Genomic DNA, 14,339 nt, shown 5'->3' with positions numbered 1-14,339 from the left:
TGAAGCTTGTTGATGTAGCCAGCATAGGTAAGTACCAGTCTTTTTTTTTTTTGCTGTGTGATGTCTTTCTGTACCCTGTAAATATGTGTTGCTCTGATTGGTTGATAAATAAAACCCTCTGGCCTATGGCAGGGCAGGATGGAGCCAGGCGGGAAAATCCAAGGGAGATAGTGGAAGGAGAAGGAGAAGGAGAGGCAGGGGAGACGCCATCCCAACATCCAGGGAGCAGCATGTAATGACACACAGGTAAAGCCACAGAACACATGGTGACATACAGAGTAATAGAAATGGGCTGAGTTTAATTATAAGAGCTAGCTAGCAAGAAGCTTGAGCCATAGGCCATGGCCATACAGTTTGTAATTAATACAAGCCTCTGTATGTTTATGTTTATTTGGGTCTGAGTAACTGTGGGATCGGGTGGGACACAGGAAAACTTCCAGCTACATTTTTTTTTCTCTTCAGGACAGGGTTTCTCTGTGTATCCCTGGCTATCCTGGAACTCACTCTGTAGACCAGGCTGGCCTTGAACTCACAGATCCACCTGCCTCTGCCTCCCAAGTGCTAGAATTAAAGGTGTGTGCCATCATGCCCAGCTCTGAGTACAAATCTTTGAGTCTTGAGTTGCTAATTCAGAGAGAGGTCAAAACTCAAAAGTATAGGTCTGGTTTGACTCCTTTTGAGTCATCTTGAAGTTGAAAGACAAAACACAACAAAAGGTAGAAACTATGAGTGGGGCCAGTGATGGCGGCACACGTCTGTAATCCCGGACCTGGGAGATACAGGTGAGAAGATCAGAAATCCAAGATCACTCTTGCCTTTATATGGATTTCAAGACCAGCCTGCTATACATGAAATCTTGTCTAAAAAAAAAAAAAAAAAAAAAAAGTCAAAAGAGGGGCTGGGGATGTGGCTCAGTTACATGCACGAGGTCATGACATCCTAGGTTCGACCCCCAGCACCAAATAAACCAGGAATGGTGGACCACATCTGTGATGCTAGTACTCAGGAGGTGGACAGAGGAGTATCAGGAATTCAAGGTTATCCTTGACTACATGAGGCCTTAAGACCAGCCTGGCTGCACGAGAATCTGTCTCATAAGCAAAAAAAACCCAAACCAACCAACCAACCAACCAAACAAACAAACAAACAAATAAACAAACCTGAGTGTCCACCTCCATCCTCAGCTGGGAAGCATATATATTTACATTATTAGAAGGGCACCTGGATCCAGACTGGGACAGTGACCATTCCCAGAGATCCCCTGGGGTGGCGCTAGGCTGGGGTGGGCTAGGCTGGGGTGGGCTAGGCTGGGCTGGGGCTAGGCTGGGGTGGGGCTAGGCTGGGGTGGGCTAGGCTGGGGTGGGGCTAGGCTGGGGTGGGCTAGGCTGGGGTGGGCTAGGCTGGGGTGGGGCTAGGCTGGGGTGGGCTAGGCTGGGGTGGGGCTAGGCTGGGGTGGGGCTAGGCTGGGGTGGGGCTAGGCTGGGGTGGGCTACTGCCATCAGTGGGCAGAGGGCCTGGGAGAGGGGAGGGGAGGGCTGCTTTCTAATGAACAATTAGTGTCTGCTGTGCCTCTAATCATGTGGTTCCGTGTAATTAAGAAGTTAATTAGCGCTGTGTCAGTTCAGGTTTAATTAGTCCCCTCTTCAGAGAAGGCTAGAAGACCCTCATGCTAGAAGCTTCTGGAATGAAAAATGTGGAAGTGGTGAGGTGGTGCAAGGAAGGACAACAGGTATGGGTACTGGGGAGAGCTCCACTTCCTCTTGTGACCCTTCCAGTCCTAGGACCAGTGACTTATGCCTCCTTTATATCTCCCCTTGGTGACTTTGGCCATGGAGACACTGCAGTCATCTGAGGCTCCCCCCACACACACACCCTGCCAATAGCATTTGTGATGATACTCTGCTAAGCACCTTTAAAAATTTAAGTCACCACACCCCGTTCTCTGGATTCCCCATGAAAGCTACAGTTCACACCCCATTCTCTAAACTTGCTTTATGGAAACCGTTGCGGGTGTAAGGAGCTAGATGCACCTCAGCCCTCAGCTCTGGCTGCTCTCTGTGATGAGTGTGGCCTTCTCTCATGCAACTCTCTCAGATAAACATCTCGTCTGTCAGAGAAGCTTCTGGGCCCCAGTGGAGAGCAGCCCAGGCTCTCATGGTGCATTTCCATTGGAGCTGGGTTACCACTGTGCCAGTCTCCACCTGAGATGGAAACTCCAGATGGCAGGCACTTCCCACTCAGGTCCTAGGGCCCGGCACCTGGTGTCTGCTCTGAAGACGTCTTCAGAATGAAGAAACAGACACACCCGTGGGCATCTAGAGCCCTGGCAAGATGCCTGTGTGCACTGGCTGCTCTTCTAGAGGACCTGGGTTCCATTGCCACGTGGCACCTCACAACCAGCTGTGACTCCAGTTTTGGGGGTCAGATTCTCTCTTCTGGCCTCCTCAGGCACCAGGTATGAACAACGTGATACATAGACACACATGCAGGCAAAACACTCATAAATGTGTGTGCATGTGTGTGTATATATATATACATATATGTATAAAATATAATATATACAAAACAAAATTTAAAAATTGGGCACCTCAGGTGCTGGGTACAAAGAAGAGAACAGATAGAATTAATTTCTAGCTCTGTTTTGAGATAGGATCTCATCTATTCTAGGCTGACCTCAAACTGGCTAGGCAGGCAAGGATGATCTCAACTTTCTCTTTGTGCACGTGTGTGTGTGTGTGTGTGTGTGTGTGTGTGTGTGTGTGTGTGTGTGTGTGTGTGTTTGCGCGCATACGTGCCTTGTGTGGTATTGTGCTCCCACGTATGGGGTGTGGGCATGTGTGCATACAAATGTGTGGACTGCATGTGTGCACCTATGGAGACCTGAAGTTGGAGGCAGGTGGCTTGATTACTCTTCCCTGACGCCTCTCAGTTGAAGCCAGAGCACAAGACCTGCTAGGCGTCCTCGCCGGCTTGACCTGGGGATCCCCCTCTGCCTCTCTGCCACACCTGCCCAGCTTTTACGTACACTCTTGGGTTCTAAACTCTGGTCCTGAGGCTTGCTTGACAAGCCTTTATCCAGTGAATCATCTCTTCAGTCACTTCTCTAAGTGCTGAGATCACAGGAATGGGCCACCACACCTGCTGTTTGTGGTGCTGCGATGTAAGGAACTGTCTATAGGCCGGGCAAGCACTCTCTAACTATGCTACCCCCAGCCCTCCTGTCTCTTCCTCTGGCCCCAGCTTTAATGAGGCTGCAGCAGCTGCTGCTCCTCCTCCTCCTCTTCTTCCTCCCCCCCTCCTCTTCTTCATCTTCTCTTTCTCCTCCTCCTCTCTCCCCTCCTCCTCCTCCTTCTTCGAGACAAGGTTTCTCTGTGCAGCCCTGGCTGTCCTGGAACTCGCTCTGTAGACCAGGTTGGCCTCAAACTCACAGAGATCCACCTGCCTCTGCTTCCCAAGTGCCCACTGCCCAGCTTAATGACACTTTTTATCAGGACGTCCACCACACCTTCCCGTTACTCAACCCAGACCCAGTGGTTGGGTACAGAGTGAACCCCATTGCCCTCTGGCTGGCAGGAGGCAGAGCAGCATGCGTCCTGCTGGACGGTGAGGTCTCCAATTTGTACAAAGAAGGCACTTAGGAGGTATGTGTGGCTTTTCCTCTCGTTGCTAGTTTCCAGGCAGGAGTAGAACATTTTATCTCACTAATACAGAACCTATTAACCATCAGCAATCACGGCCATCACCTCCCTTCCCTGCATGCCCTTGGGCAGACACTGTCGATGTCTGGTGTCTCAGGAGTGGCGTGTGATCTGTGCAGCTCACAGGACTCTGGTCTTCCCTGCCTGAGCTCTTCCCTCTCTCTGATCCTCCCTACTCCGTGGCACATGCTATCCAACCAGAGTTTGAGTCCTTTGAGGATGTGTAACAAAGACCAAGCTGCATCTGCTCCCACACCTCTTTGCCTCCTCTGTCTACTAGGAGCCATTTGGGGTCACCCAGGTCCTGGAGGCCTGGCCTGACCCTGCAGCCCCTCAGTTCTGAGTGTGGCTGGGAGCGACACTTTTCTTAGCTAGCTGACTGCCCTGTGCTCACCACCAGCCACTGTTTCTGCCCTTTTCTCTGCCCCCACCCCACAGTCTCATGTAGCCCAGTTGGACTGTAAATTCAATATGTAGCCGAAGATGTCCTGGAGCTCCTGATCCTGCTGATTCCCTCTCCCAAGTGCTGGAATTGCAGATGTGTACCACAACACCCCAGTTTCTGAAGTTTCTGGAGACTGAACTCACAGCTTCCTGAATGCTGGACAAACACTCAACCAGCTGAGCTACATCCCCAGCCCTGTGGTTTTTCCTCTTAACTCCACATTTCCTGAGCCAAACGTCAGCTATCTCAGACCTAGTGGGCCCCAGCAGCTCTCCAATCACTTCTGAGCACTTTCTGGACACAGGCCCCCGCTTTCTGGACACAGGCCCCGGGGCTGTGGAAGTGAACGACAAGCTCACGTCCTGTTTCTGTTTCCTAAATGGCCCCAGAGTAAACAGGGTTCCTGGGAGCAGAGGCCCACTTCTGAGGCCTGGGTCCAGTGATTCTGACTACCAAGGGCCTCTGCCAGCCTCCCTTCCCCCAGTCTGGCAGCAGGAAGGTTCACTGAGCAAGGGGAAGCGGAGAGATTTGGCTTGAGATGGGAGGAGATGAAGTGGAGAACAGATATAATTGTTCCCGTTTGACAACTTTTTCTAATTAGGGACCAATTATATCTGGTACCTAACTGGGGCCCTGGAAGATTCTCTAGTTTGCTAGATAATTACTGGCCAGTAATCCCGGTGGTAGGAAGTGGGAGAAGAGAGTGTTGCCACAACATTTTGGTTTGTTCTGGGGGTGGAGGACTTTATCCAAAGGCAGGCACTTTGGTAATACCCAGGCAGTTCTATTTTCTCCCTGTCCCCAAGGCCCAAGCCGGGAGCTGGTCATTTCTCTGTAGCCATAACCAACACCCTGAGGGTGTGGGGACATCTGGGATTATGTTCCGGATTATGTTCCTTTAGCACCCACATGCTCACTCAGCTTTCAGTAACAGAGTCATTTCCAATTTGAAAACTCTTCTAAGAAGTGCACTTGCACACTTGGGCACATGTGTGTGCAGAGTGGCAGAGAGATGTTTAATGATAAGGGTATCATTATCTCTACTTTATAGGTAAGAAAACTGAGATGCCAAGTGATGTGAAATCTAAGAGTTTACCCTACTACAATTCCCAGGATTGTAATTGAAGAGACTCGGGGGATGGCTCCGTGGATAAGAGCACTTGCTGCTTTTGCAGAGGACCAGGGTTCAGTTCCCAGCACCCACAACTATCTGTAACTAAAGTTCCAGATATAACTCCCTCTGCTGACCTCTTTGGGTACTGCAGCCTGTGGTGTATACACACAAGTACAGACAAAACAGAAACAGAATAGAAGTAATTACTAAAAAACATGCTTGTAGACTTTAAAAAAGATTTACTTATTTTTATTTCACGTGTGAGTGTTTTCTGTTTCCTGCTTTGCGGAGAGGTGAGCATTTGCCAATGTGAACTCCCATCCCGACAGCCTCGGCTGCCATGCCCTCCTCCCATGATGGCCCTCTCCCTCGGACTGTGGGCCAAAATAAACCTTCTTCCCTGTGTTCATCTTGTTAGGTGTGTGGTCCCAGCAGCAGGAAAAACTGATTAATATGTTTATATAGTCACTATGAAATACTTGATCACATATGTGATTTGCAGCTGTTCTACACTACCCCATGTGCTACCCCTCTCTCTCCAGGATTAGAACCCAGGGCCTCATCGCTGGTAGGCAACCACTCCACCACCTCACCAAGCTGGGGTCTTCTGGCTCTCCCATATAACCTATGTGGTGAGCTCCAGGACAATCAGAGACACTGAACAATGTGAGGAATGGGGTTGGGGATTTAGCTCAATGGAGAGTGCTTGGAGAGCAAGCACAGGGTCCCAGGTTCAGCTCTAAGTGCTGAGAATGAAAAAAGAAACAAGCTGGCTAGTGGCGCACGTCTTTAATCCCAGCACTCAGGAGGCAGAGCCAGGTGGATCTCTGTGAGTTCGAGGCCAGCCTGGACTACAGAGTGAGTTCTAGGACAGGTGCTACATAGAGAAACCCTGTCTCGAAAAACAAAAAACAAAAAACAAAAAAAAAAAAAAAAAAAAAAAAAAGAAAAGAAACAACATTAACAAGGTGGGTGGTACCTGAAATTGTCCCTTTAGCTCCACATGCACATGCACACACACTCGCAACCACACACACCAGAAAGTTCAGAGGTAGTGTGGTTTTCAGGCATATATGAAATTGGGAGACTTTCTCTGCTACTGAGGCACGGTCTGGTTATATAGCCTTGCTCAAAATTGATGACCTTCAAATAAAAGCTCAGTGCCTCTGTCTTGTGTCCCAGGAGCTGGGATTGCAGGGGTGCCCCCCCAATCCAGCCGCAGATGTCCCTTCTTTCCACCCTGGCCTCCTCAGGGAGTTGTCTTGACTTCCTAGACAGGCTCCTTCATGGGACAGGAGAGCTTGCCTAGCATGTGCAAGGCTCTGGGTCTGATGAGCAGAGCAAAGCAAAGGTTAGTGTACAGGCCACACGCAGACAGCACACAAGTACCGAAGACAGAGATGAGACTGTCTCTGGCACACACCCTCGGAGTCTCTGCAGATGGCCCTCAGGCTTTGTTGGCCAGGATGGTGTCACATACCCATTCCTAAACCAATCACTGGCACCAGCCAGGAGAGCACCATGGCTGGCTTAGATCAATCATGATTCCTGCCCTGGAGCTGGGGCCTGCTCTCTTTAAGCTTGTGGTTGCCTGGCAGAGTCAAATAAAACAGAAGTCTATTCACAAAACAAATGGGTGGGGCTGGAAAAAGCTCTTTCTGCTCTTCTGAAGGACCTGGGTTCAGTTCCCAGCACCAGTTCTAGGGGACATGACACCTCTTTTGGTCTCTGAGGTCATTAAGCATGCATGTGGTGCACAAACAAAACACCCACACACATTAAAACATATATACACATATCACACACACACATAGATAGATAGATAGATAGATAGATAGATAGATAGATAGATAGAGAGATAGATAGATGTATGGAGAGATGTATGGATGGATAGATAGATAGATAGATAGATAGATAGATAGATGATAGATGGAGAGGTGGAGAGATAAATGGAGAGATAGATGGAGAGATGGATAGATAGCTAAATAGAGAGATAGATAGATAGATGGAGAGAGAGATAGATGGATGGATAGATAGATGGATGGATGGATAGATAGATAGATGGAGAGGTGGAGAGATAGATGGAGAGATAGATAGATGGAGAGATAGGTGGATAGATGGAGAGAGAGGGATAGAGAGATAGATGGATGGAGAGATAGATGGAGAGGTGGAGAAATAGATAGATGGATAGATAGATGGAGAAATAGATAGATGGAGAGATGGATGGAGAGATAGATAGATGGAGAGATAGATGGAGAGGTGGAGAGATAGATGGAGAGATAGATGGAGAGAGATAGAGAATGGGCCTGATGCTGCCATCTCCATTTCTTTTTCTTTCTACTCTCTCCCTGCTCCTTCCTCTTCATCCTTTTCTCCTCTTCCTTCTGCCCGCTTCCCCACCCCATCCCTCCATCCCCTCTTCTTCCCACTTTCTCTGTTCTAGGCATTGAACTTGAGGCCTCATGCACACCAGGCAAGCACACTAGCCCTGAGCCACACTCTCAGCTCATATTTTCCGTTATAGAAACTTTGGCGGCGGGCATGGCCACCCAGAAGGAAGATTATGCTCCCAGCTTCTTATGCAGTTGACTGTGACTAGTGGCGATGTTCCGGCCAATGGGAAGCGGCAGATGTTCCAGTAGCTCTCGGGAATCTTCTTTCAGGGAACTTTGGCATAAGCCTCGGCTCAGTTTTGTCTTCTCTCCATTTGCTGTCTGGAATGTGGGTGTCACTGTACTGAACCACCAGAATGAGAATCGTGGCACGGAATGAGTTGGAAGGAGCCTGGAGCTGGGAGACCTCAGGAACAGAGTCCAGCTTCTGCCCTGGAGTCTCTGGATGGGCTAACACGAGGAGAAACAAACCAGAGCAGACATTGTCTCCGTGAACACAGCAGCATCAGTTACAGACAGCAAGGGTCGGAGTTAACAGAAAGCCCATGTCAGCACCCAGGGGCTTGGACTCCCCGGAGGGCAGGGCACACTCTGTTCTCTATGAAACAATGTAACAGAGTGAGATATACTCCGGAGATTTGGGGACCAGGCTCACCCATGTACCCATTGGAGATGTTATTTAGAGAAGGTTGCTGGGCCAGGTGGCGCTGGCCAGTGGATCCAGCTGCTTGGGAGGCTGATACAAGAGAATTGCAATTTCAAAGCCTGCAAAGCAAGTTCAAGGCTAGCCTAGACAATTTAGAGAGTTTTTGCCTCAAAATAAAAGATGTAAAGGGGGCCACGGACATGGCTAAGTGACAGCATCTGCCTAGCATTTGTAAGAAAAAAATACCAAAGGCTAGCTGGCTCTCCGGGTTGATTTCCTCGTCTGTTAAAAGGGGACAGTAATTCCTGTTGTGCTGACACTTGGTGCATGTAGCATGTTCTAGGGACTCAGCACACCAGCAAACATGTGAAGATGACATGGGCTGTGCAGCCTGATCTCCAGTAAATGCAGTGGTCAGCTTGCAAGGTGACCCTCACTGCGTCTAGCTTTCCAGGTTCACGCATTCACACCCTTTTGATATCTTTCATATTGAGTAGGGCTGACTCAGACACCCAGGAAGATGGCTACGTTGAGTGAGCCCGCTTAAACATCCCTGTGGCATGCCATGCGTGGTGGTGCACACCTTTAATCCCAGCACTCGGGAGGCAGAGGCAGGTGGATCCCTGAGTTCGAGGCCAATCTGGCTTACAAAGTGAGTTCCAGGACAGCCAGGGCCTCACAGAGAAACCTTGTCTCAAAACCAAACAACAACAACAAAAACAAACACCCCACCAACAACAACAACAAAAATTCCTGCAGCAAGGTAGCCAAAGGGTCTGAGGTCTCTTACTACTAGTCAGCACAGATTTCCAGTCATAAGTGTGGGCCACCTTGGAAGCAGGTCCTCTAGTCCCATCAAGATGACAGAGACCATAGTTCTAGTTGACGTCATCACCATCATCACCACCACCTCCATCATCATCATCACCACCACCTTCATCATCATCATCATCAATCATCAAGTGGTGGGTGGAGTGAGAATGGCCCCCATAGGCTCATATTGGTGAAACTGTTTGGGAAGGATTAGGAGGTGTGGCCTTGTGAGGAGGTGTGTCACTGGGGGTGGCCTTTGATGTTTCAGAAGTCCAAGCCGTTCCCAGTAAGCTCTCTGTGCCTTGTGGTTGTTGGTCAAGATGTGAGCTCCAGCACCATGCCTGCCTATCTCCTGCCATGCTCCCCACCACGATAGTAATGGACTAACCTGGGACCATGAGCTCCAAATTAAATGCTTTCTTTTGTAAGTTGCCTTGATCGTAGTATCTTATTATAGCAATAGATAAGTAACTGATCATTATCATTTGAGACAGGGTCTCAGATAGCCCAGGCTGGTCTAGAACTTACTTTGTAGTCCAGGATGACCTTGAATTTCTGATCACTACATCCCAAGTGGTGATATGGTAGATGTATGATACTGTTCTCAGATTAGGCAGTGCTGAGAACAAACCAATCACTTCATGAATGCTAGGCAAGCATTCCATCAACTTAGCTACATCCCCAGAACCCCTGGTTGCCATCTTGACTGAATCTTCCCGAGAGACCCTGAGCCAGACCCACACCGCTGTACTGTATGCAAATTCCAGCATCACGTTCCTGTGTGAAGCCACGGCTATTCCTTATGGTACAAAGCTGTTTGGTTTATTTGTTATGCAGCAATGGTAAGAGGCAACACATGTTCATTAGCTATGAGTTCCATCTTCTTTCTGGAAAGACGTTTCCCTCTGCAGTGCCTTCTCCCCGCCCCTGCCCTGTGATCCCATGTCCCAGCAATGCAGCAGCCTGCTCACACTGCTATTGCAGAAGCAGTGAGAACCCGGAGATAAGGCTTCTTCCAGGGCATCACCATCCTGTCCCAGCTGTCATAGGGTACCGTGTAGAAGACAAGATAGGGTTGAGGATGCGGTTCAGGGGATAGAGGAGGAGGGCAGGTAAAAGAAAGGGATGGGAAGGACATGAGGACCTGATTAGAGAGAACATCCCTGTAGTCTCAGGCATTTGAACATCTTGTCCCCAGTTGGTGGCGCTGTTTGGAGGTCCAGGAGGTGCGCCGTTGTGGGAAAGCATGTCCCTGGAGGTGGCTTTGAGTGTTGAGAGACCCGTGCCATTTCCAGTTTGCTCTCTCCTCTGTACTTGTGGCCCAAGATGCGGGCTCTCAGCATCCTGCTGTAGCCACCATGCCTGCCCTGTGCTTCCAGGTTTCCTTGACACCACGGACTCTCACGTCTCTGGAGCCATAAGCCAAAATCAGCTCTTTCTCCTGCAGTCTGCCCTGATCCTGGTGTTTTACCATAGCAACTGGAAAGTATCTAAAAGAAAGAATCCAAACGTTTGCCAGCTTCCCGGGAGCACTGCACATCCCTTCCACCCCACCTCAGGGCAGCAGTGGGTGACAGTGATTCTGACTTTGACCCTGGGGATGGGAGTCCCTTGGCCTCAGCTGTGTGAGCAGAGGCACACAGCACGCTCTGGCCCCTTTACCTCAGCCCCGAGTTCAGGAGGTTTCTCCATGTTGTTGTAGGCAGTTCGAATCCTGTCTTCTCCCCGCTGATGAAATTCAATACACTGGTCTGTATGTCTGCTCTGCCAGCAGGAGACAGTCAGGTTTCCCATCTGGGGACTTTGGTGAATAATATGACATTCGGTTTGTGAGTCCACGGTGTTTTCTATGCCACTAGCAGGGAATATGGAATGTGAGTGTCCACGTGGTAGCTTTTGCCTAAGGAGATATCCCAATTTACAGTTGCAGGGGCAACGTATGAGGGGTAGGAGGACTTGGGTGCATGCCACCCTCAAGAGGTGGGAAGTTACCTCAAGCCAAAGAGCTGACAGTTATCTCTAAGTGGAGGAAGCTGGAATTCTCCACCCTGAGAGTGAGCAAGTTAGAGAGCGGGATCACCTCCGTCCCTCTAGTCAAGGAGACAATACAGATTAAACCACACTGCCAGGCGGTGGTGGTGCATGCCCCAGCACTGGGAGGCAGAGGCAGGCAGATCTCTGTGAGTTCAAGGACAGCCTGGTCTATAGAGAGAGTTCTAAGACAGTCAGGACTGCACAGAGAAACCCTGTCTTGAAAAACAACAACAAAAAGCCCATACATGTTCCTGCTGTTTGCCAAATATCACTTACTGAAGGCTTTGGACCCTGTGGACTAGAATCTTCTCACTGCTATCCTTAGCTTCTAGGCTGTGGCGTCATAGAGGGGCTGAGAGCGGCTTGGAGTGAGTGGGAAGGCAGAGGAAGCCACAGGCTTCAACTCCTCAGGTTGGCTGAGGACTTAGAGCTGAGGACCACTGGTCCTAGAAGGGAAGGGACATGGGGGCAGCTGGTATCTGGGGTCCCAAGGACAAGGATGAAGAGGACAAGAGGCAAATCCTCCATCAATCTGGCCATGGAGCACATTATTATTGTTATTATGAAGTATCCCAAGGCTGATGCTCACGCTGGCCTGGCCAGGGGAGGGGGGCCCTAATGGTCCCATAAATCCAGGCCATAAAGTGTAATGGGGGAAGACAAATGAGATAATTAGAAATAAATCTCACCGAGGTCTCTATTCATCAGCGTCTCTGGAACTGGCCAATCTTCCAAGCCATTAGCCAGGGCCTCTAATTAATGCTAAGCTGCCCAGTTCTGTTGAAGCTCCATGTTTGGGAGGGACCCTGGCTGAGGGGCATCACTGCCCCCACAGCCCACGATGGGTGACCTTGGGAGGAGCTGAGGGCCAGGTCTCCACAGCATACTCCTCTCCTGGTGCGCAGGGCCTTATTCAACCACTTCTGTCTCTGTTCTTTCTTTTAAAATCACATTTTATTTGTGTGTTTGGTGTATCTTTGCCTCATGAGCCTCCCCCCACAGCCCTGATTCTCTTTCTCCAGCTCACCCCATACCTTCATCTTCTGTGTGTCCTGGTATTTCTTTCTCATCAGATGGCCGTGTCCCTGTGGGTGAGCCATGGAGGGTCTCAGTTAGAAGGCGTCATGAGGGCCACCTAGGATAATACTCCACTGTCTGTCTTTCCTGTCACCTGGTCAACAGCAGGACAAGGACCCATCACAACCCATGCCCCAGTGCAGTCTGGGAACAGGCGAGCTGCACTTGGGGTGTAACTCCTAGGACCCTACTTATCCTCTCTCTCTCCTGGAGCTAGGAGCATCTCCTGTCCATCTGCCCCTTGCCTTAACCTTGCCCCCTCCTCCACCAAGCAATGGATCCTCAAAGGCATGCATCCTTCCTGAGCTGTGTTTCATTGTTGGGGGTTTCGAGGCCAGCAACCCCACCAGACATGTCTCCTGCCCCCACAGAGCAGTCTAATCTGCTAGTGGCACCCATTGTTTTCGTTCCCCAGCCCCAAAGTATACCTTCTCTATTCTCCAGGGCTTGGAGGGATGGCCATGAAATGCACCTTCTCCAAGGCACAGAAATGTCTCGTGACTTTGGCCTAGCCAATCACAGCCCTCCACTCTCAGCACGGCAACAGGTCTGTAGCATAAACTGAGTAATTAGTATTGATTTATCTTTAATCTAGGATTTCTCAGGGGTGAAAACTGAGACTGTAGTGGGCAGCTAGTGTATGAACACCCCAACACACCCCAGCCCCTGCCCCTCTGCAGTAGTGAGGATGTTGTCCCCCTAAAAGCAGGTTTAGAGGTGGTGGCCGAGATGGGAAAGGGTGCCCAAGCCACTGACGACCTGGGGCATGGGTGTCATCCCAGATTGTGACCCTCCTCTCCCTAGGAAAGTGATGAGTCCTGTCCTCACAGCCTCTCTGTCCCCAAAGCTCTTCCTGTCTGTGGCCATGCTCCTTTCCCAGCTACAGTGGAGTCCTGCTGCCCCCCACCTACCCAGAAATAGGGGTTTGCAGCAGTCCTGATGGCCTCTGTGACCACGCCGACCCCACAACTGATTGCAGAGGCCCAGGACACGACTGGCCCCCTCCAGCAGCTCTGGAGCCAGGAGTGGTATTCTGAAACTCTAGGTGCCCAGCTTTGGGTCCAACAACAGAAAGTGCCCATTAATATGAGGGAGGCTGAGAGCATGTGTGAGCATCCTGCCTCACACCAGCCTCTCTCCCACTGTGTAGCACCTCTTAGAGCAGGACATGAGGTCCCAGAATGGTTCAGGCCAGGGACAGCTGCACTTGGGTGCCTCATCTTATCTACAAGTGTAAGAATGGTCACTTTGGTGTGGACAGCTTGGGAGTGAAGAAACGTCCTGGACAAGGGTGGCCAGGGTAGTGTTCCAAAGGTCAGGAGAAAAGCAGAGACAGGTGCTCCCCAACTCCAGCCATCAGATCTCCAGAGTCCCTCAAGCTCCAGTGTGCACAAAGGATGCCAAGGCCCAGAGCGGGGGAGGGCCTTGTTCTGTGACCCACAGCAGAGCCACAGTCACCCAGCTCTGTCCAGCTGCAAGCAAACGTAGGTGCCATCAGAGGATTGTGGGGAGAGAAGGGATGCCTGGGAGGCTTTCCCGGGAGGCTGGCTAGTGCAGATGGTAGAGGACAGCTCTAGGTGAATGCTCTCTGCTTCTTGGAAGAGAGGAGACACTTGGGAAAGATGGACGGTGGGGAAGCAGGGCAGGCATGGCAATCCAGGGTGGACTTCAACTCTATAGGGGAGTCTCGGTTCTGGAATGTAAAATGGGGGATGCCATGTGATTGTGTGGAGTGTGTGTGTGTGTGTGTGTGTGTGTGTGTGTGTGTGTGTCAGGGGTATGTGTATATGAAGGAAAATACATATGGAATGGGAAAAGGTGTGTGTTGAGGAGTGTTCCTTGAAGGTGTGTGTGTATGTGTGTGTGAGGGTGTGAGTAGAAGGGCCGGTGTGTGAATGAGTGTGCATATGAATGGGAGTTCCTGTAGAGATGTGTGTGTGTCAAGCAAAGTGTATGCACATAAAGGTATATGTGTGTGTGTCACACACACACACACCCCCTGAAGGTTCATGCCTGTGCTGAGCCTGGCTAAATCCTTCCTGTGTCCTGCCCCCACCACACTCAGCTCTCAGATTCAGCCACTATCCTAAAGAAAACAGCCTGGAGCCTACAACAGGAA

The sequence above is a fragment of the Onychomys torridus genome, chromosome 18 (genome assembly GCF_903995425.1).
Source record: "Onychomys torridus chromosome 18, mOncTor1.1, whole genome shotgun sequence".
NCBI lineage: Eukaryota > Metazoa > Chordata > Mammalia > Rodentia > Cricetidae > Onychomys > Onychomys torridus.
This window is presented reverse-complemented; position numbering follows the sequence as displayed.